Source organism: Pygocentrus nattereri, chromosome 25 (genome assembly GCF_015220715.1).
Source record: "Pygocentrus nattereri isolate fPygNat1 chromosome 25, fPygNat1.pri, whole genome shotgun sequence".
In the NCBI taxonomy this organism is placed as follows: Eukaryota; Metazoa; Chordata; class Actinopteri; order Characiformes; family Serrasalmidae; genus Pygocentrus; species Pygocentrus nattereri.
Genome location: NC_051235.1, coordinates 16,082,874 through 16,101,405, shown reverse-complemented (window position 1 = coordinate 16,101,405; position 18,532 = coordinate 16,082,874). Strand labels below are relative to the sequence as shown.

Here is an 18,532-nt window from a genome sequence, read left to right as displayed (position 1 = left end):
AATCGTGTCAGACCTGGTAGACCCCCAAAACTGTTACTTAAGCTTTCATTATTAAGAGATTTGAGAAAATCTACACTCTTGAAAATCTAGTTATAATCCACAGGTATTTCTGTCCATTCTTCCACTGTGAGAAAACAACTCAATGGTTCTCAGTGGTTGTTGTTCATTCTCAATGGTTCTCGGGTTGTTCCACCCAAGAGTCCAGGCCTCAACATCACTGAATGTGTTTGTGAATACTCATTCCATGTGAAGAAGAAAATGTGAACAACTTCTACGACTGAACTTTGAGGTGTCGGAAAAATATCCCTTCAGATGTCTGAAAAACTGAAAGCAAGTCTCTCAAAAAGAATGGAAGCTGTAATAGACACACTAATTATTGTAGAACCTTGTATTTAGCTGTTGAAGCTTAAATGTATCTGTTCTACTTTTTCTGATACTGAAAAATAATTATTTTCTACCTCAATGGTGATTTTAAATGGGTATTAAATAAATGAAGGGTGGATTCTGACTTTTGTACTGCACTGTTGGTGCCTTTGTAAAATGAATTGTACTTTTGTTTTCGTGCAAAGTCCAAAATGATCAATGATCAATGATCTGTGTGTCACAGGGACAGTTCATTTTTCCAATATATTTCAAAATGCATTTCATATTTCATTATTTCTCAAGCTGCTGCTAAAACATTACCCTATATAAACGCTGAATTTCCTCACACAGTATACAGTTCAAGAGAGCTGTATAACACTGAGTTAGTATTGTTTTAAAGGACTATTGGCTTGCTTTTGCCAGTATTTTAAATGATCTTCCCTATGGGTGTTTGTACAGTGCTAATGTTTATATTTGATTTTGCTGTTTCAGTACTGCTTAAGACTCAAGTCAGTTTTTTTATGACACTTTACAATATATCACAGTGAATTCTATAATGCAATAATTGAATCAGTTAATCAATGGCAAAAATTGTTCATTATTATTTGTTGATTATATGTAATATGTAATTATTACTTATAAACATTATTCAGTAAAATTGTGTTTGAACAATTTAGAACTTTTTTTGGTCAAAATGATTAGCAAAATGACATTTATTCATTCATAATAGGGTGTTAATGTGTATTACCTTTCACTCTGACAGCCAAAGCACTGCTCTGTAATGTGGAACTGTAGTCCTGGACAAGGTCTCAAAAACTGACCATTAAAAAGTGTGAGGAAGGTCACCTCTCTGTCTCACTTCCCTGCACAGCCTTTGTAATCATAAGACATTGACTATACTTACCATGTCTCCGGAGCACATTGATAAACCACATGCTTTGCAGGTTCTGCTCCAGGAGATACCAGCAGGGAAGTAGTCAGGAGTTCGTTAGAGGTAGAGGTGTGTGTGTGTGTGAATTTTGCTCCAGAGGAAACTGTGTGTGCTATCCATGTTGCAAGGAGGTGTAGATTGAGATAACGACCTAATCCTACATGCGGAACCATCTGTCTGAGCCAAAGAAGTGTTGTCATCTTTTTCAAACTCCCCAGACCTCCCGCTGTGGCTCTGTTCACAGTTTCAGTTTCACTCACTCACACACACACACACACACACACACACACACACACACACACACACCCACACACACACCCACACACACACACACACACACGTTCATGCCCACCCCATACACATGAAATTTCAGCTTGAGAAAAAACATGAACAAAACTGTTTAATTTGGAGTCCCAACCTAAACAGTAAAGGAAGAACACCTTTCGTTTCCAATCTTGCTTGTGCACCTTTGCCTGTATGTATTGCTATGATCATGCAGTCCTGATTGCAGTGCTGTTCTCCTGCAGCTCGCAGCGGCATCAGGTTTGATACAGTTTCATATAACAAGTAAGTCTTTCATTATTAAAAACCTTCATTGTGATGGAAGTTTATGCAAAAAAAATGTTTAAAACAAGGCAAAACAACTTGAAACTTTTGGCCTGTGTGTAATTTGAATAGCAAGAATAAAACAACAGCAAATATACCAGAAATTGGCAACTAATCTGGCTGAAACTTTAGCAAGATATAGACCACTTCATAAGCTTAAAACTTAATGAAACTTCTCACCCTAGATTCGCATGAATTGATCTTTGAACATCTCTGACATATACATACCTATACATCCCATATACACAACTTATGCTTCTTCACATACACTAGGAATATGCATTCTGACTAAATGTTATATTCAAGCATATATATGTATGTATGTATATATATTTCATGAGCTAAAATGAGCTATTTGATATCATGCTTGAAGCTGATTAGGACTCTTTGCCCTCAGAATGAATCCATAGCAAAAAGCATTTTTTTTACAAATCGAATGTTTCACAGCAGCAAAGTGTAATATGATGTACATATTTGCTCACAAATACAAGTGAAACATAAAATTAAAGTTCACTGAATTGTTCACCTGTACATTTTTCTGACATCCCGTGATTAAACGTAACAATTACGCAAACAGTGATTTCAGCATTAGACCACTGGAACCCCTGAGAACTTGAGTACACAGGCACATCCCTAGTACACACATACACCCCCACATACACTCTCATACAAACAACGTCCGTGTAAAGCTCTGTACTTCATATCACAGGCTGAACAAATCCAGACTGCATCTGGAGCTTCAGTGCATTTTCATCTAGCAAAAGCCTAAAAGCCTTCCCTGATGCACGCCTCAGGCCACAAAAGTGAAATCAGTGGCTATAAGAGCAACATTTGCTCCGTAATGACTCCCTGGCTGGACTTGGAATGGAGCAGAAAGAGTAAAAGGGTGTGTTTGTGCTTTTTGTGATGTTCTGTGCCACATTGCGGAGCTCTCTGGCTTTCACCGCTAGCGCTGAGATGGAGCTGGAAAGCAGCAGAAGAGCAGGGTTTTGGGTCACATCCCGGACACTGTGTTCAATTAAGGCCTGGAAACACAAAGCCAAAAACATTTGTCCTGTCATTCTGCTCGAAATGAACTCGGACTCTGCATGTAATGTTTTCATCTCTTACTTTCTTTCTCTCACTCCCTGGCTCTCTCGCTCTGGCATGTGAAAGGATTTTCTGGAAGTGCTTAATTAATTCTGTTTCGAACAGACACACACACACACACACACACACACACACACACACACACACACACACACACACAAACACACAAATATAATTTTGTACCTCTGGGGTGAAGTAGTCAGTGTGTAATAGTCCCCATGGTTATCCGCCAGCAGTGAAATCCTCTTTCTCGTCCTCCCTGTTGGCTCCTCCATCACTCTCTCCATACCCTTATTGCTTGGTCACTGCACACAGGATGCTGTTGGCTCAATATTTTTGTTGGTGGACTTAGAAAGCTCCAAACGTCCTTTAAAAACTCCAGAAACAAGGCTGAGTCTGTTCCACTCATACCAATGCAATACACATTAACACATCACCACTTCATTTATTGGTCTCCTATGTTGAAAGTCAATCTAATATTAAGGCCTTTTGTCCAGCTTTTGAAGGCCTCACCAATGTGAGAGCATGCTTGGGCTATATCTACCTATACCATGATGAACTGAAATAAAAAAGAACCAAAATTTAAATGTATTTTTCAGTTTCCAGAAATCTTTAAGCCTACTCAGAAGCTATGGAAGAGCCTGAGGGGGAATTATAAAATACATGTTATACTATCACAGGAGTTGAATAATTGAACCAATTGAACAGTGCCACAAAAAAATTAGATGTCCACTTCATTATTAATGTATCTTACATGTTCCTCATCTAAGGGTGGCTATTTGTTGTATTAGTTTGCATAATGCATTTATTGCAGTTCATTGTTTGCTTAGTTATTTAACTCTTTATTCTACAGCACTGATGTGTGCGATTTTGTCACTCCATCTTAAACAAACACTAATTTCTTTCTCAATCTATTTGCATTTATATGTCATTATATGCTTTGATTAAGTTTTCTGTTTATTCCTATGCACCTAAACAAAGAAAATCTTTTCTTATGGCTTATGATCACTTAATTCTGATCTTATAAAAGCTGTTAATGTTCTTTAATTCTGCACAGCGTTGCCCAGCGCTGTGTCCTTGTGTGAGTGTTGAACTGGTGATTAGTTTGTGACAGTGTGTCTATGTATTCAGTATTATTCAGTGTATTCAGTGTGTATGTGTAACAGTAGTGCCACAAAATGGAATATATGCGCCCTCAGTGGGCGGCAGAGCACTGTGGGAAATTAAAACTTGCCACGTCATCTCTGCTGTGGGCCTGTTAGCTCTAATACATATTACAGCTAGAAGTTGCTAACACACTTTGTTTACTAGCAGTGGAAAGTGAATGCAATATTTGCAGCAGCGACTGTAACTCAAAGTTGCGCTGTAGTTTATTTTTGTCATCAGCTTCTGCACCTGTGTGTCTGTGTTAGCTCTATGTGTGTTGCTGTGTGTGCTTATTCTGTTATATTAGGACTGAATGTCCTCAGAAATACTAGTGAGGTGGCAAAGTTCCTTTTGGGGTCGTTTTTTATTTGTATCCTCACAAATGTACATTAATTTATTTTATAGGAAAAGTACATTTCCCAAAGACATTTACATCATCATTATGTGACAAGAAGCGTACTTCTAAACAATAAGAACATGTTTCGTGGCTCAGGGGCATATATATTAGCATTAGGCTAGTAAAGCAGGTTTGTTTAACTATCCAAATGTCACTCAACAAGACAGAAATACATTACTTTGCAAAAGGTACTTTGAGATTTCATTTTCCTTCTTTTTGTTGTGGATTTCAGTATTCTGATTATGAAGGAATGGGCTCAAAACAAGCTCCATTTAAGATTTTAGCCTGATCTTTGGGTTGGAAAAATGCAGACTGTTAGCCAGTTTTGTTATCACATCACTGTGATGTTGAACAGTACTATTATTACTAGGGGAGCCCTAGTTATAGAAGGTAATTCACTCTGGATTTATTACTTGGCAAACTTGTAAAAATTACAGACATTGCACATTACAACTAATAAAGCTTGATTAGGGCTACAGACAGAAAATATGACATTGTGGGGACTTTTGGTTGGTCCCCATGAGAAAATAAATACTTTTAGTCACACTGAAGCAAATACAGGAACCTAAAACTCAAACCCAATCTGAACATTATCACACTTACTATCAAGTGGAGTATCACACTGCTTTGAGTTGTTACTAAGCTAAGCTGAATGACAACTCTAAATTCAACTCTAAAATCAAAATTATCCTAAATCCGAGCCTTTGGTGCAGCTGACATTTGTTTCTGACTAGAATCTGCTGCGGAATGATTGCATCCACAGTCAATGTGTCACTGAAGAGACAATGTGCCAGTTCTCTTGCTATCATAAATCAAAATACAATTGCAAGGTCTACAATTTACTTATAGCAAAAAAAAACAACCCTTGTGTCTCCATTTTTTACGTTTTTCAGTTTTTTAACACAATTTGAAAATACCTGTTGTCCTTTATGTTGTTTGTAAATTTCATGAATGGACAAAAAGAAACAGTTCAAAATGACTTGGGCAAAACTCCATTGACTTACATTAAAAGTAAAGTTTGTTTTTTCCTTCTCCTGTAAAGTTACCATTTTGGAGACACAAGGTTTTGTTCCAACACCAGCAATATGCTTTTTATCTGATTTAAGAACTGTAATGTTTCCACAAGATGTCACTGACCCATTTAGAATAAAAGTAGTTATCCCTACTTTTAGTTATGTCCATGATGAACAGTTAGTAAGACCAGCTTTTATACTCTGGGGACTACGCTAGGCTACATTCACATTAGAAGCCTCATTGCTCAAATTAGATTTTTAGAGATCAGATCTCTATAACATGGTTCACATTTGTGTAGGTAAGTGACTCAAATGTCTTATTAGTGTGAACGAACCTGCATCCTGAAACGACTTGTACAAGCACTTCATAATCAGTAATGTCATGCTAATGAATAACATGCGTTATTAACAGCAAACAAACTAAATAACAGAGCAAGCCTTCATTGTGAAGATAATTAGCTCTGAACAGCTCTCAGTTGTTCAATATTACAGCAAGACTAAGGGGCCAGGTGCTTTCTGGCCCTAACTTCAGGTCTAGCGCTGTTGCCATGTGTAATGCACAGTGGAAAAAAAAAACATTCTTATTAAGGTCACATGGCCATGCATTGGATATACATTGGGTGCATTGGCTTTAAACGGAAATGAGAGGTGCTGGAAGTTGATATATTTACTGAACGTAGTGGGTTGCAGAGTAATCATGAAGCAACAATGATAATAACATGCACGCAGTGTAATTTAAAGGTAGTAAAAGTAGATTTCTTCAGATGCTATGACATTTCAGTAAACTGCAGTAAGTTGGGGCCAGTGTAGGATAGTTAGTTCCCTGGTGGCCTTTCCGCTGCCAGTGTGTGATAACTGTGAGTTCGGCCTGCTGCTGTGCTTGTGTTTGTTAGAATCCCTCTGGAGTAAATATTCCCTTCTCTCTGAATAGGGCAGTTGCAAAAGAACTAAGCATCTGTGGCTCTCTGTCTCTCTCTTTTTCGCTTATGTCTTGGACTTCTGCCCTCCCGCATATCTGTCCATCAATCCCTCTCTCTCTGTCTGTCTCTCTCTCACTTTCTCTCTCTTCTTCCTTTCTCTTTTCCCTTCTTCCCTCTATCTCTCATTCTCTGCCCTCTCTTTCACTTTCTTCCCTTCTGTCATATTCTCACTCCTCACCATTGCTCTCTATTTCTTTCTTTCTTTCTTTCTTTCTTTCTTTCTTTCTTTCTTTCTTTCTTTCTTTCTTTCTTTCACCCTCAGTCCCCAACTTCTTTCTACCTCTCTCTCACTTTTCACTCTTCCTCTTCACTACTTCCTCTCTCTCTCTGTCTGTCTCTATTTCTTTGCTGTTCTTTCTTTCTCTCACTTGCAAACCTCTCTCTCTACATGTCTGTCTACATCTTGTTTCTCTATCTCAATCTGCATCTTTCCTTCTCTTTCTCTCTGTCACTCCCCAAGCTCTCTCTGTCTCTGTCTCTCTGTCTCTCTCTCTCTCTGTCTATCTCTCACTTGTTCTGTTTCTCTCAACTTGAAGGGTCAGTGTTGAACTCTTCCCCATTTGAGTCGTGTGGCAGCGGCGTGGTCATAATTTTCCCTGGTGGGTCATCTGGCTGCCAGACCCTCCCTTGTTGCCAGCACACATTTATGTCCATGTCCTAATGTGCATGTGTGTGTGTGTGTGTATTGCCCGATGAGTGACCGTAGCTTTGGCTCGGTAGTCAGACATACCACAGCAAGGCCCAACATCTACTCATCTCATCTCTCTCATGAATCTCTCTCTCTCTTTCTCTCTCTCTCTTTCTCTCTCTCTCTCTCGTGCTTTCTGGGCGTCATCTTATCAGTTCTGCTTTTGACTCCCTCTCAACAGTGAAGCTGCACGGATAACATTTTTGAAAAAAGAGGGTGAAGGTTGTGCCGTCTCCATTAAGAGAGTGGGGAATTCTTGACCCATAGAGTGTCTGGGATGCACTATATATGTGTGTGTGCGTGCGTCATCACAACCCAACCAGGCTAGTCTGATGAACTTAGGCCTGTTCTCTCACCCTGTGTTGCTGTAAAACACTTTACCAGTCACCACAACAACCGCCAGCACACAACACCAGAACACTTCACTGAACTAAATACTTTTGATTCCATTCTAGATCTTGAAGGTTGTAATTCACTTAGTCTCCAGCATGTCTATGTAAAGGCTGATTTATACTTCCGCAAAGATGCATGTAAAGGTATTTCTGTAGAGACACAGAAGGAGTTGTGTAAGTGTGGTATGCAGAGGATCACAGAGGAGCCAACATGCGCACCTCCGTGGGATGGACCTTATACTTTTAATTGTGCGTCCTCACATCTTTTACCTACATCTCAGCTCCTTCCTCTGAGGATGTGAGGAAGAGATGTACGGGTAAGACATATGGATGAAGTAATTGATAGCAATTGTCACTTTCATCACTGGATCTTAGATCCTGTTACCAACTGACTTTTCATGTGTCCATCTTTTACAGTACCCTCCCATTAACTGTAATCATCTAATAAAACAGAATGTACCACAACTGTATCACTAGACTTCAACGTAGGATGCACATGTGTTTCCTTGCTCTGAGGAATCGATGAGACAGAAATTGATGAGACATTAGAAATCTGAGCTGCAGTCATAACCTACATGTTATACGAAACTGTGGTGTTATGCGTCTGACAACTGCTTATTGTTTGAGTGGGGAAGCATTGAGGTTGGAGTCCCAACAAGAAAATGAAGTACTTTGAGGATCCCTTTTATTTTAAACTTTCTGTCCCAGCTCCAACCCTGTCAAGTCATTTTTCTACACCTCCTTCCTAACCCAGCCTTAATTCTGGAACTATGTTGTGAGCCTTGCTATGTTATGTGCAGCAAAATCAGTAAAGTGCATGCACTGCATCCTACCCACCTGTAAATTCCTGATGCCCCACTCATGATTTAGTTCTGGCATTGGGCCTGAAATATGGTATTAGGGAGGGTTTCTAAACAAATACCAGGGGTTGGTGGGAGCAGAAGGTGCTCATCCTGGTTATTATTATTATTATTATTATTTTTCCCTGTCCACTGGTGCATGGTGACTTAAAACTCAGATGATGTCTTTAAATTATAGGACATGATGAATCATTCTTGATATGATCAGGAACACAAACTAACATGGTAAAAAGGTCTGTTTTGATTAATTATTTTTGTGCACATAGAAAAACTGCCATGTGGGCCCACCACCCGCAAGGTCCAGCATGGGGGAGCGGTGCAGTGCCATATTGGCAGTGGGAGATTGCGGGGAGGCCCTAGGTGGCCTAGGCTCCTGCAGCAGAAACTAACTCTTGGTACATGTAATGCAACCTCACTGGGGGGGAAGGAGCCAGAACTTGTGCAGGAGGTTGATGGGTACCAATTAGATATAGTTGGGCTCACCTCCACCCACAGTGTTGGTTCTGGAACCAAACTCCTTGATAGGGGTTGGTCTCTCTCCTACTCAGGGGTTGCACAGGGTGAGAGGTGCCGGGCGGGTGTGGGGATACTCACAAGTCCCCGGCTGGTGACCATGCAGTTGGAGTTTGTCCTGGTGGACGAGAGGGTCGCCTCAATGCGAATTAAAATCGCAGAGAGGAAAACTTTGACTCTTGTCTGTGCTTATACACCAAACAACAGGTCAGAGTATTTGGCCTTCTTCAATGCTCATGTTGGCAATGACTGGGAAACCTGGAAAGGCGTGATTGGGAAGAACGGCCTGCCCGATCTAAACCTGAATGGTGAATTGTTATTGGACTTCTGTGCCAGGCATGGATTGTCCATAACGAACACCAAGTTCGAACACAAGGATGTTCATAAGTGTACATGGTACCAGAGCTCCTTGGGTCAAAGATCAATGATCGACTTTGTTGTCGTTTCATCTGAATTGGGACCATATGTTCTGGACACTAGGGCGAAGAGAGGTACTGAGCTGTCAACTGATCACCATCTGGTGGTGAGTTGGATCAGATGGCAGGGAAGACTGATGGTCAGATCCGGTAGGCCCAAGCGAATAGTGGGAACGACTGTCAGAGGCCCCTATTCAGAATTATTTCAACTCCCACCTCTGGGAGAGCTTTTCTCATGTCCCGGAGGAGGTAGGGGACATGGAGTCTGAATGGACCCTGTTCAAAACCTCCATTGTGGAAGCTGCCAGGCGTAGCTGTGGCCAAAAGCTTGTGGGTGCCTGTCGGGGCGGTAACCCAAGAACCCCCTGGTGGACACTGGTGGTGAGGGAGGCCATCAAGCTGAACAAAGAGGCCTTTAGGGACTGGTTGGCCCGAAGGACTCCCAATTCAGCAGATAGGTACCGACTGGCTAAAAAGGTGGCAGCTGCAACTGTGGCAGAAGCAAAATCCAGGGCATGGGAGGAGTTTGGTGAGGCCTTGGAAAAAGACTTTCGTTCGGCCACAAAGAGGTTCTGGACAACTGTCCGGCGACTCAGGAGGGGTCGGGGTGGCTGCGCCCAAGCTGTATTCAGCAAGGGTGGAGAAACTCTGACTTCAAATAAGGATATTGTTGGTCGGAAGGAGCACTTTGAGGAACTTCTTAATCTGGGAGACGTGCCTCCCTCACAGGAGTCAGGGCCAGAGGCTTCTGGGGTGTCAAGTTCCATTTCCCTGGTGGAGGTCACTGAGGTAGTTGGTAAGCTCCTCACTGGCAAGGCACCGGGGGTGGATGAGATTCGTCCAGAAATGCTTAAGGCTCTGGATATTGTGGGGCTGTCATGGCTAACACGCCTCTGCAATATTGCATGGACCTTGGGAACAGTACCCTTGGACTGGTAGACTGGGGTGGTGGTCCCTATTTTTAAAAAGGGGGACCGGAGGGTGTGTGCCAATTATCGGGGTATCACACTGCTCAGCCTCCCTGGGAAAGTCTATGCAAAGGTGCTGGAAAGGAGACTCTGACCGATAGTTGAACCTTAGATTGAGGAGGAACAATGCAGATTCTGTCCTGGCCGTGGAACAGTGGATCAGCTTTTCACCCTCTCACAGATTGTTGAGGGGGCATGGGAGTTTGCCAACCCAATCTACATGTGTTTCTGGAGAAGGCTTATGACCGTGTTCCTCGAGATACCTTGTGGGAGGTCCTCTGGAGTATGGGGTGCCGGGGCTATCCAATCTCTGTACTCCCGGAGTGAGAGCTGTGTCCGTATACTCGGCATTAAGTCAGACTCTTTCAGTGTTAGTGTTGGACTTCGCCAGGGTTGTGCTCTGTCTCCACTCTTGTTCATGATATTCATGGACAGAGTGTCAGGGCGTAGCCGGGGTCAGGAGGGCATTATGTGTGGAGGCCGGAGAGTGGCGTTTCTGCTATTTGCAGATGATGTTGTTCTTTTGGCGGAATCACATGGATGTCTCCAGCACACGCTGGAGCGGTTTGCAGCTGAGTGTGAAGTGGTTGGTATGCGGATCAGCACCTCCAAGTTTGAGTCCATGGTCTTGGCCCGGAAAAGGATGGCATGCCCACTCCAGGTAAGAGGAAAGGACCTGCCCAAGGTGGAGGATTTTAAGTATCTTGGGGTCAAGTATCTTGTTCACGAGTGATGGGAAGAGGGATTGTGAGACCGGCCGTAGGCTGGGACAGGCGGCAGCAGTAATGTGGTCACTGTACCGGACTGTAGTGGTGAAGAGGGAATTGAGCCAAAAGGTGAAGCTCAGGCACGGCCTACCAGGTCAAGATCCCAGGGTCGTCCTAGGACCCACTGGAGGGATTATGTCTCCAAGTTGGCCTGGGAGCGGCTTGGGGTCCGCGGGAATGAGCTGGAGGAAGTTGCGGGGGACAGGGTCATCTGGTATTCTCTGCTCTCCCAACTGCTATCGCAACCCTGTTTGGATTAGCGGTCAATGATGATGGATGGATGGATGGATGGATAGAAAAAATTCTGAAACTAGTTGCACTTTGGAATAAAAAACAGTCACCTTGCCAGGGGCATCAATTAAGGTTTATGGATAGAGTGGGCAAAGCCTGTACAGGGGGTTCTGCTAGCGGTTTGGGGGCATGGTCCCCCAGGAGAATATTTTTGTTCATTTCTTCATCAAATTTTAGAGGAGTAACAACCAGAAAATGTATTTATAAATGGCTATTTGGTCAAATTGGCACAGAGGAGATTTGTTTCTTGGTAGTGCGTATGAAGCACACAGCTAATATGACATAAATACTGTATCTGTCGACTCACAACAGGCATAATTAAGCAACGCTCTTGCCTCAGTTTTAGACAAGCAGCAAATCTCAGTTGGTGCAGCCAGAAATTTTGCTTTGTAGGCATATTTAATAAGCTAGGTATAATGACGAATGGATGAGAAAAAACTATAGATTATATAAACTAGTACATTTATTTGAAAAGGTGGGGGATAACATTTAGGGGAAACTAACCCCTCCCCCAAAATTGGCCTAGAGACATCAGTGCATGAAGCACATGCATGATTAATGTTTTCTCTGCTATAACCATGTAGCAGATGAGCTGGCACTGAGATGAAGTGGTTTGGTTTGAGTAGATGAGTAATAGGTGATGTGGCACACCTGAATCTTGATTTCCTTAGACTTTTATGTTTCCTGTCCTCCTACAGTGATATCTTCTTTTGTTCTGAAACCTGTGCTGGGAATGAAAAAGGAGATGCTGTACTGTACTGAAACAAAGCAATAGCTGAAAAAGCTGCCTCTCTGTTGTTTACTTTTTCCATGATTTCAGTGTTGTAAGTCCCATTATTGATTACCAGCTTGGTCTTGCACTCAACACATGGGATCCTTCAGCTGACATAAAATGTTTCAAAGAAAACAACTGTTCATTAGCAAATACATTTTTTCTTAAAAGCTTGACAGATTATTGACTGCCTTCCTTATGTACAGCATAGTAGAAGTAACAAGCATAACAGACACATTTCATTTACACTTTTTAAGTTCTCCTGAACCTTCTCGATTCTTGAGTGGTGTATGACTTATATGTATATGTATATATATATATATATATATATATATATATATATACATTGTGGTAAGGCATTTAGGGATTTTATTTTTTTTTAATGAATTCATTCTATTCCTTGCTGTTATGGTTGGCAGTTTTCTTGTAATATGTTTCATAAAAAAATCCTTTTCATAAAAAAATTGTAACCTTTTCCCTCTCTCACAGCCTGCTTCAGTCCACTGCTGCCCATACCATCCCCTAAGCAGAATTCCAGTACAGCACTGATGCTAAACTTATCACTTGCAAACATATCCACTACTAAGAAGATTAGGAGTTTGATCATTCCTATAAAAGTGTTCAGTAACACTGAGATTAATACCTGGATCATCACATGATTTATCAGTCTATTCAGGCTTTAGTAGGAACTTCAGTGTTTGTAAAGAAGCCATTAATTCAGCACCTGAAGTGGATTTCAGAAAGGGCAACACCATCCCTCCCCTCCCCCTACACATCGGAGGATCTGCAGTGGAAGTGGTCTCCAGCTATATGTACTTGGGCGTACACCTAAGTAACAATCTTACCTGGAGTAATAATACTTCCAGCCTGATCAGGAAGGCACATCAGCGCCTCTACTTCCTCAGACAGTTGAGGCGTGCTGGACTCGGAAGCTCAGTCCTCACCTCATTTTACAGATGTGTGGTGGAGAACATTCTGTGCTCCAGCATCATCGTGTGGCACGGAAGCTGCTCTGCGCAGAAAGGAAAGCTCTGCAGAGGGTGGTGAAGGCTGCACAGAGGACTGTTGGAGTCAGCCTTCCCACCACCATGGACATTTACACCTCCAGATGCAGGAAAAGGGCCATTGGCATCATGAAGGACCCCAGTCATCCAGCACACACACGTTTTGTCCTACTCCCCTCAGGTAGGAGGTTGCGGAGCATTAAGAGTAAAACAACCAGACTGAGAAACAGCTTCCTCCCTTAAGCAGTAAGACTCTTAAATTCCAGTTATACAATCACTGCAATGGCACTTCATGTCTCTCCTGCTGTACTGAATCAGTGCCTCTACTATATCACCCCTACACATGTCACTTTATACATCACTTTATACATTACCAGTATTAAGCTGTACACTTTCTACCTCATACTTATGCTGCTGTGTTTCATGCTGCTGTTATTTGCACCTTACTATTTACTGTTTATCCTGCCTTCTGCCCGAAGACTGCTGGGATAGGCTGCAGCATCCCCCCGCGACCCTGACGGAGAAGTGGCTTAGAAAATGGATGGATGGATGGATGGATGGATGTTACTTTTTTGGGAGTTAACTGGGACCTTGACTACACTATTTCGTTCCATCTCATGTACTCCGTGTGATGCGAATGACAATAAAGACTTATCTTATCTTATCTTATCTTATCTTATCTTATCTTATCTTATCTTATCTTATCTTATCTTATCTTACGCTAAACATCTCTGGAACTCTTAGCAGGCTTCTGTGGTCGGATGAGACCACAGAAACATTTCAGGATGTTGGTGAAATACTCCCCACATTGTGTTGTATGGTGTTCCATTTGTGCTGTTGCCAGGCTGTTTGCTTCCAAATGCCCAGGAGAACCTAATTAGGACACATGGTATCATGGACTCATACTAAGTTCCCGGATAATTTTGAGGAAAATCTGACAAACGAAGATTGAAAGCATTGCCCTGGATCCAAACAGAAGTGACTCACACAAAACAAAATCAGGCTTTTCAAATGCCCATTCCAGTTTCCAGATCTCCTGTCACATCCTTTACTGCGCTTCTTCTACCATTTTAAATCATTTCTGAGAGCAATAAGTGCTTGCAAAGAGCAGAACAGTGTATGAAATTCAAATATTTTGTCTTGCTGTTTTAACAACTCTTATTACCCCAATGTCATGCATCATATCAAATTAAATCAAATAAAATTTATTTGTATAATGCAACGCTTTTTACAACTGATGTTGTCACAAAGCAGCTTCACAGAATTCCAGAAAAGACAAAGTTTTAACATGAGTGTAAAAACCCCCAGGTGAGCAAGCCAGAGGCGACAGTGGCTAGGAAAAACTGCCTCAGCTGAGGAAGAAACCTTGGGAGGAACCAAGCCTCACAAGGTGGGACCTATCCTCCTCTGGTCAAACTACCTACAAATGATTATACTACTAATATTAATAGCAGTAGTATTAGTGTAGTAATAGCTAGGTGTCTATGATAATTCAATGTGGGGTGGGCAGCTAGTCCAAGGCAGGTGGCAGTAGCTGGGGCATGGACAGCTGCTCTGAAGTGAATCCATTTCTGTTATCAGTCTGATGGCATAGGGTGCCCTTTGCTCTATTTTAATGTGTGGCCATAAACCTTACTGTGAGTAAACAGTGTCCTTCACCTAAGTGGACATCATTCAGTCTTGCATTATGAAGTTTTATTGAAGAGCCAAATCACAATATTTCACTCCATGGTTACACTGCACACCAGGGAAGCAGAATAAAGTGGCTGAAGTTGTGAAACGTATTGGGGTATTAGTTGTGTTCCATGCCTGTTTGGCTCACAGTGTTGCTGAGCTGTGACTCACCAGAACAAGGCCCCTTGGCAACTTGTTTGTTTTCAGTTCTGACATAGAAACTACAGATGTGGAAATTCAGAATTTAGGTTAAGATGGACACTGCAGTGATTAGGCCTGCTTGTATACTCTGCAAAGACTACAAAGAACAAAACAAAAACCAGGACTATAAATATGTTGTGTCTTATAGTCAAGGCTGCAGCCAAGGTAGAAGAAGAACCACTGACATATGCACATGCAAGAAGACCTTAGACGATTGTACCAATCGTCAACTAGGGCCTTTTTGCCTAACCTTTGGATATGGCTTCTAAAGTATTAGCTGATTAGATAAAAACTGGGAATCTGATGCCTTATGATTATTTTTTTCTTTTTTTTTTTGGTGAGTGAAATACAGGGGATCACACCACTTTTACTGCATTTGCATGAACACATACACTGTCCCATTACTAGGTGACAGAGATAAACTAAACATAGAGCAGTTTGCTGCAGCTTCTATCAGTTTCTCTACTGTTTGCATTGACACAGTAAAGAAGATGCACTTGGGTGAGGTTATAGATGTAAGACGATGATTATGGTAGTTTTTGTTTTATTTGCACTTGTTTATGTTTTGAAAACAGTTCTAAGCTACACAAATGAATATCTGTTTGGCCGTTTTCTTTATTTATATGCTTTATTTATATTTATGTTTTATTTACTTTTTGGTGCTTTCAGCTTTAATTGACTGTCGAAGGAATCAATCTCAATTGAGTCATTAACCAGTATTCACAACTAGATTACACCAATCCTTGAAACAGTCATGTTTGTTATACTCCAACTGGTCTGAAACTCTATTGGGAGGATGTTCCCCCTGCACACTAATTATTTTTTTATTCCTGCAGTTGAATCTGACCACTTCAAAACCTGCAGACTGGAGCCAACCAGCATAGACTCAGCCTGTTAGAGAATCAGGGCTAATAGCGAGGTAAAGAATGTGTAACTCCGACTGTATTGATGTAAACAGTATTTTCACTGGATCACTCATATATTTTTTAAAAGCTACTACATTCACGGCTTTTTGGCTGACGCTCTTATCCAGAGTGACTTACAATTTGATCATTTTACACAGGTAGGCCAAGGTGGCGTTAGGAGTCTTGCCCAAGGACTCTTATTGGTATAGTGTAGGGTGCTTATCCAGGTGGGGGATCGAACCCCAGGCTGGGGTGTAGAAGGCAGAGGTGTTACCCACTACACTATACCAATCACTACTATATGCTATCGGGACTACTACTATATGCTATCATCACTGTCGGGACAAAACGTCACATCTCCAAAATGATAAATGTACATAAGAAGTATAAACCATTCTTAGCTTGTAATAGAAGGCAATGAATGACAAGTTTTTACCATTTCTATATGCCCATTCATCATAAAATTCTAAATAAACTTAAAAGGTAACCAAAGTTTTCAGATTATTCCAAAAAAATGAAAACAACCAAACTGAAGATATACAGCATTTCATTACATACTTAGCTGCCACAGCATCTTGCCCACTTGCACATGTTTCTGCCATTTTCCAAAACTTGTGCTGCTCACAAAGAATTGAGGTCTGGAAGAATTCCCCCGGCTGAGTCCTATGAATTCTCAGAATTGAAGGGTGCATTTCTTAGCAACATTTGAAGGATCCTACAAAACAGGAGTGATGTAATGGGAGTGACAAAATGGGTTTGACATAGTGGAAGAGAAAAGCTGTCCACCTTCGCTACATCCTTGGTTTTGAGGCACATCGAAACGCACACAAACCAATGAGGAACAGGCGGACACAACTGGGAATGATTAACTAAACACAAGCGAAACTCATAAAAAAGGTGGAGCTAAGGTGGAGTCAGGGCAGAGCAAAGCTGGATAGTCCTCATGAGGTGGATTTTGTATCTGCATTGTAAGTGAAAGAAAGGGTAACTGAATGCGTGATTGAATGAATGAGTGTGTTTGTGGTACTCTGCATGCAGCCCACTGGCTGTATCCAAAATTCCGAAAGCAGCAAATCTGATTTATATTGCCTGATCATCCTATTTTTAAAGCAATGTCACCAGCAGTGACTGCATGACCACTACATAGGCCTATTCAATAACCATTTGAGACAGACATGTGAACAGCAAGAGAAAAATAAAGGAGTCATTGTATTCTCAGTGCTTATTTTTATTTTTTTTTTACAAACTGTCAGGTAATCTGAAATATCTTGCAGGTGTAAGAGTCTTAATCCTCATAAGTGACCAGTATCTGACTCAAGATAACATGTTCTAAACATATTTTCATTATCACTGCATTGTCACTGCTCATTTGCATACATTTGACCTGAGCTCAACTTCATTGTGTTGCTCAGTTCACTCATACTGCGCTGTCTCTTTCCTAATGCCACTGGCTGTCACTGAAATTACCTTCCAGGTGCATTGATGCTTTCAAAGCCAGTAGTTTGCACACACAGTTAGGCAGTCCAGCTGTTCAGCCTGTGCACATCTGCACAACAAACCATCAATGAGGATCAATGCAAAGCATTGTAGGACATCACTTTCAGCTGACAGTGTGTTTTAAGCATCTGTTGGACAAAGAGTAAAGATCCTCTCCATGCCATACAAGCTCTTTTAAACACCTTCCTTCAACTGCGCTGACTTCCTGCCTGCTGTCACATTAACTTGTGCTTCTTCCTAGCTCTGTATTTCTAATGCTCTTCCTCTTTAGTCTCCTTCCCTTCCTCCTTTTTGTCTTGCCTACTTGCTTTCGTTTTTTTTTTTTAATTAAGCAGATCGCAACAGTCCTGATTCAGCAGTTATTTTAAAACTTCTCCTGGACTGACTCTGTCAGTTAAAGCACAAATAAACAAATGAAATCCTCCATGGACGCAGCTGATAATGTGCAATTCGCACAAAGTCTGATTACTCAATCAGTACTCAAAACAGATCTGCCAGGGGGACCTCAATGCTCTGTGCTGCAGGACAGAGAGAGAGAGAGAGAGAGAGAGAGAGAGAGAGAGAGAGAGAGAGAGAGAGAGAGAGAGAGAGCGGCAGAAGGAGAGGGCCGAGAGACATAAAGTGCAAGAGAGATAGACAGAGAGACAGGGAGAGTGGAGGTGGTCCAGAGAAAGAACAGATTAGTAGGCCGAAGGTGGCTGTACAAAGGCGACACCTTGCAGCCATAACCATTTGGATAGCTTTTGTTCCGCTGCTGTTGGCAGAACGGCCAGCCGGTGATGAAAGACCATCCACGGGCCACAGGCCGCACATCAAACTGCTGAGTCATCTAATTTTTCCGGTCCCCTTACAACACGCTGTCCGAAATGCGGCAAACGTAGCTGCAACAAACCGCTAATTGAGTCTTGGCAGTTGTAAGTGTTTGACTGAAAACGCCTGGAGTTAGTTTAACTTGGCCCAGTGAGTTTCCCCTGCACCCCGACCACTTCACCTCATATAGACGATGTTTAATCATTGTGAGTAGGTTTTACTTAGAGGTTACTCTGTAAAAGGAAAATG

The 18,532-nt window shown here is 41.8% G+C and overlaps 1 long non-coding RNA gene across 1 annotated transcript; it reads right to left on the bottom strand.

The window, feature by feature from the left end:
• Window positions 1-1,743: 1,743 nt before the first annotated feature.
• Window positions 1,744-16,766, bottom strand: LOC119262477. The gene is made up of 3 exons (XR_005129680.1): window positions 16,535-16,766; window positions 3,173-3,294; window positions 1,744-2,925 (listed from the first exon to the last, which is right to left on the bottom strand). It is a non-coding gene; the product is annotated as an uncharacterized LOC119262477 (long non-coding RNA).
• Window positions 16,767-18,532: the final 1,766 nt, after the last annotated feature.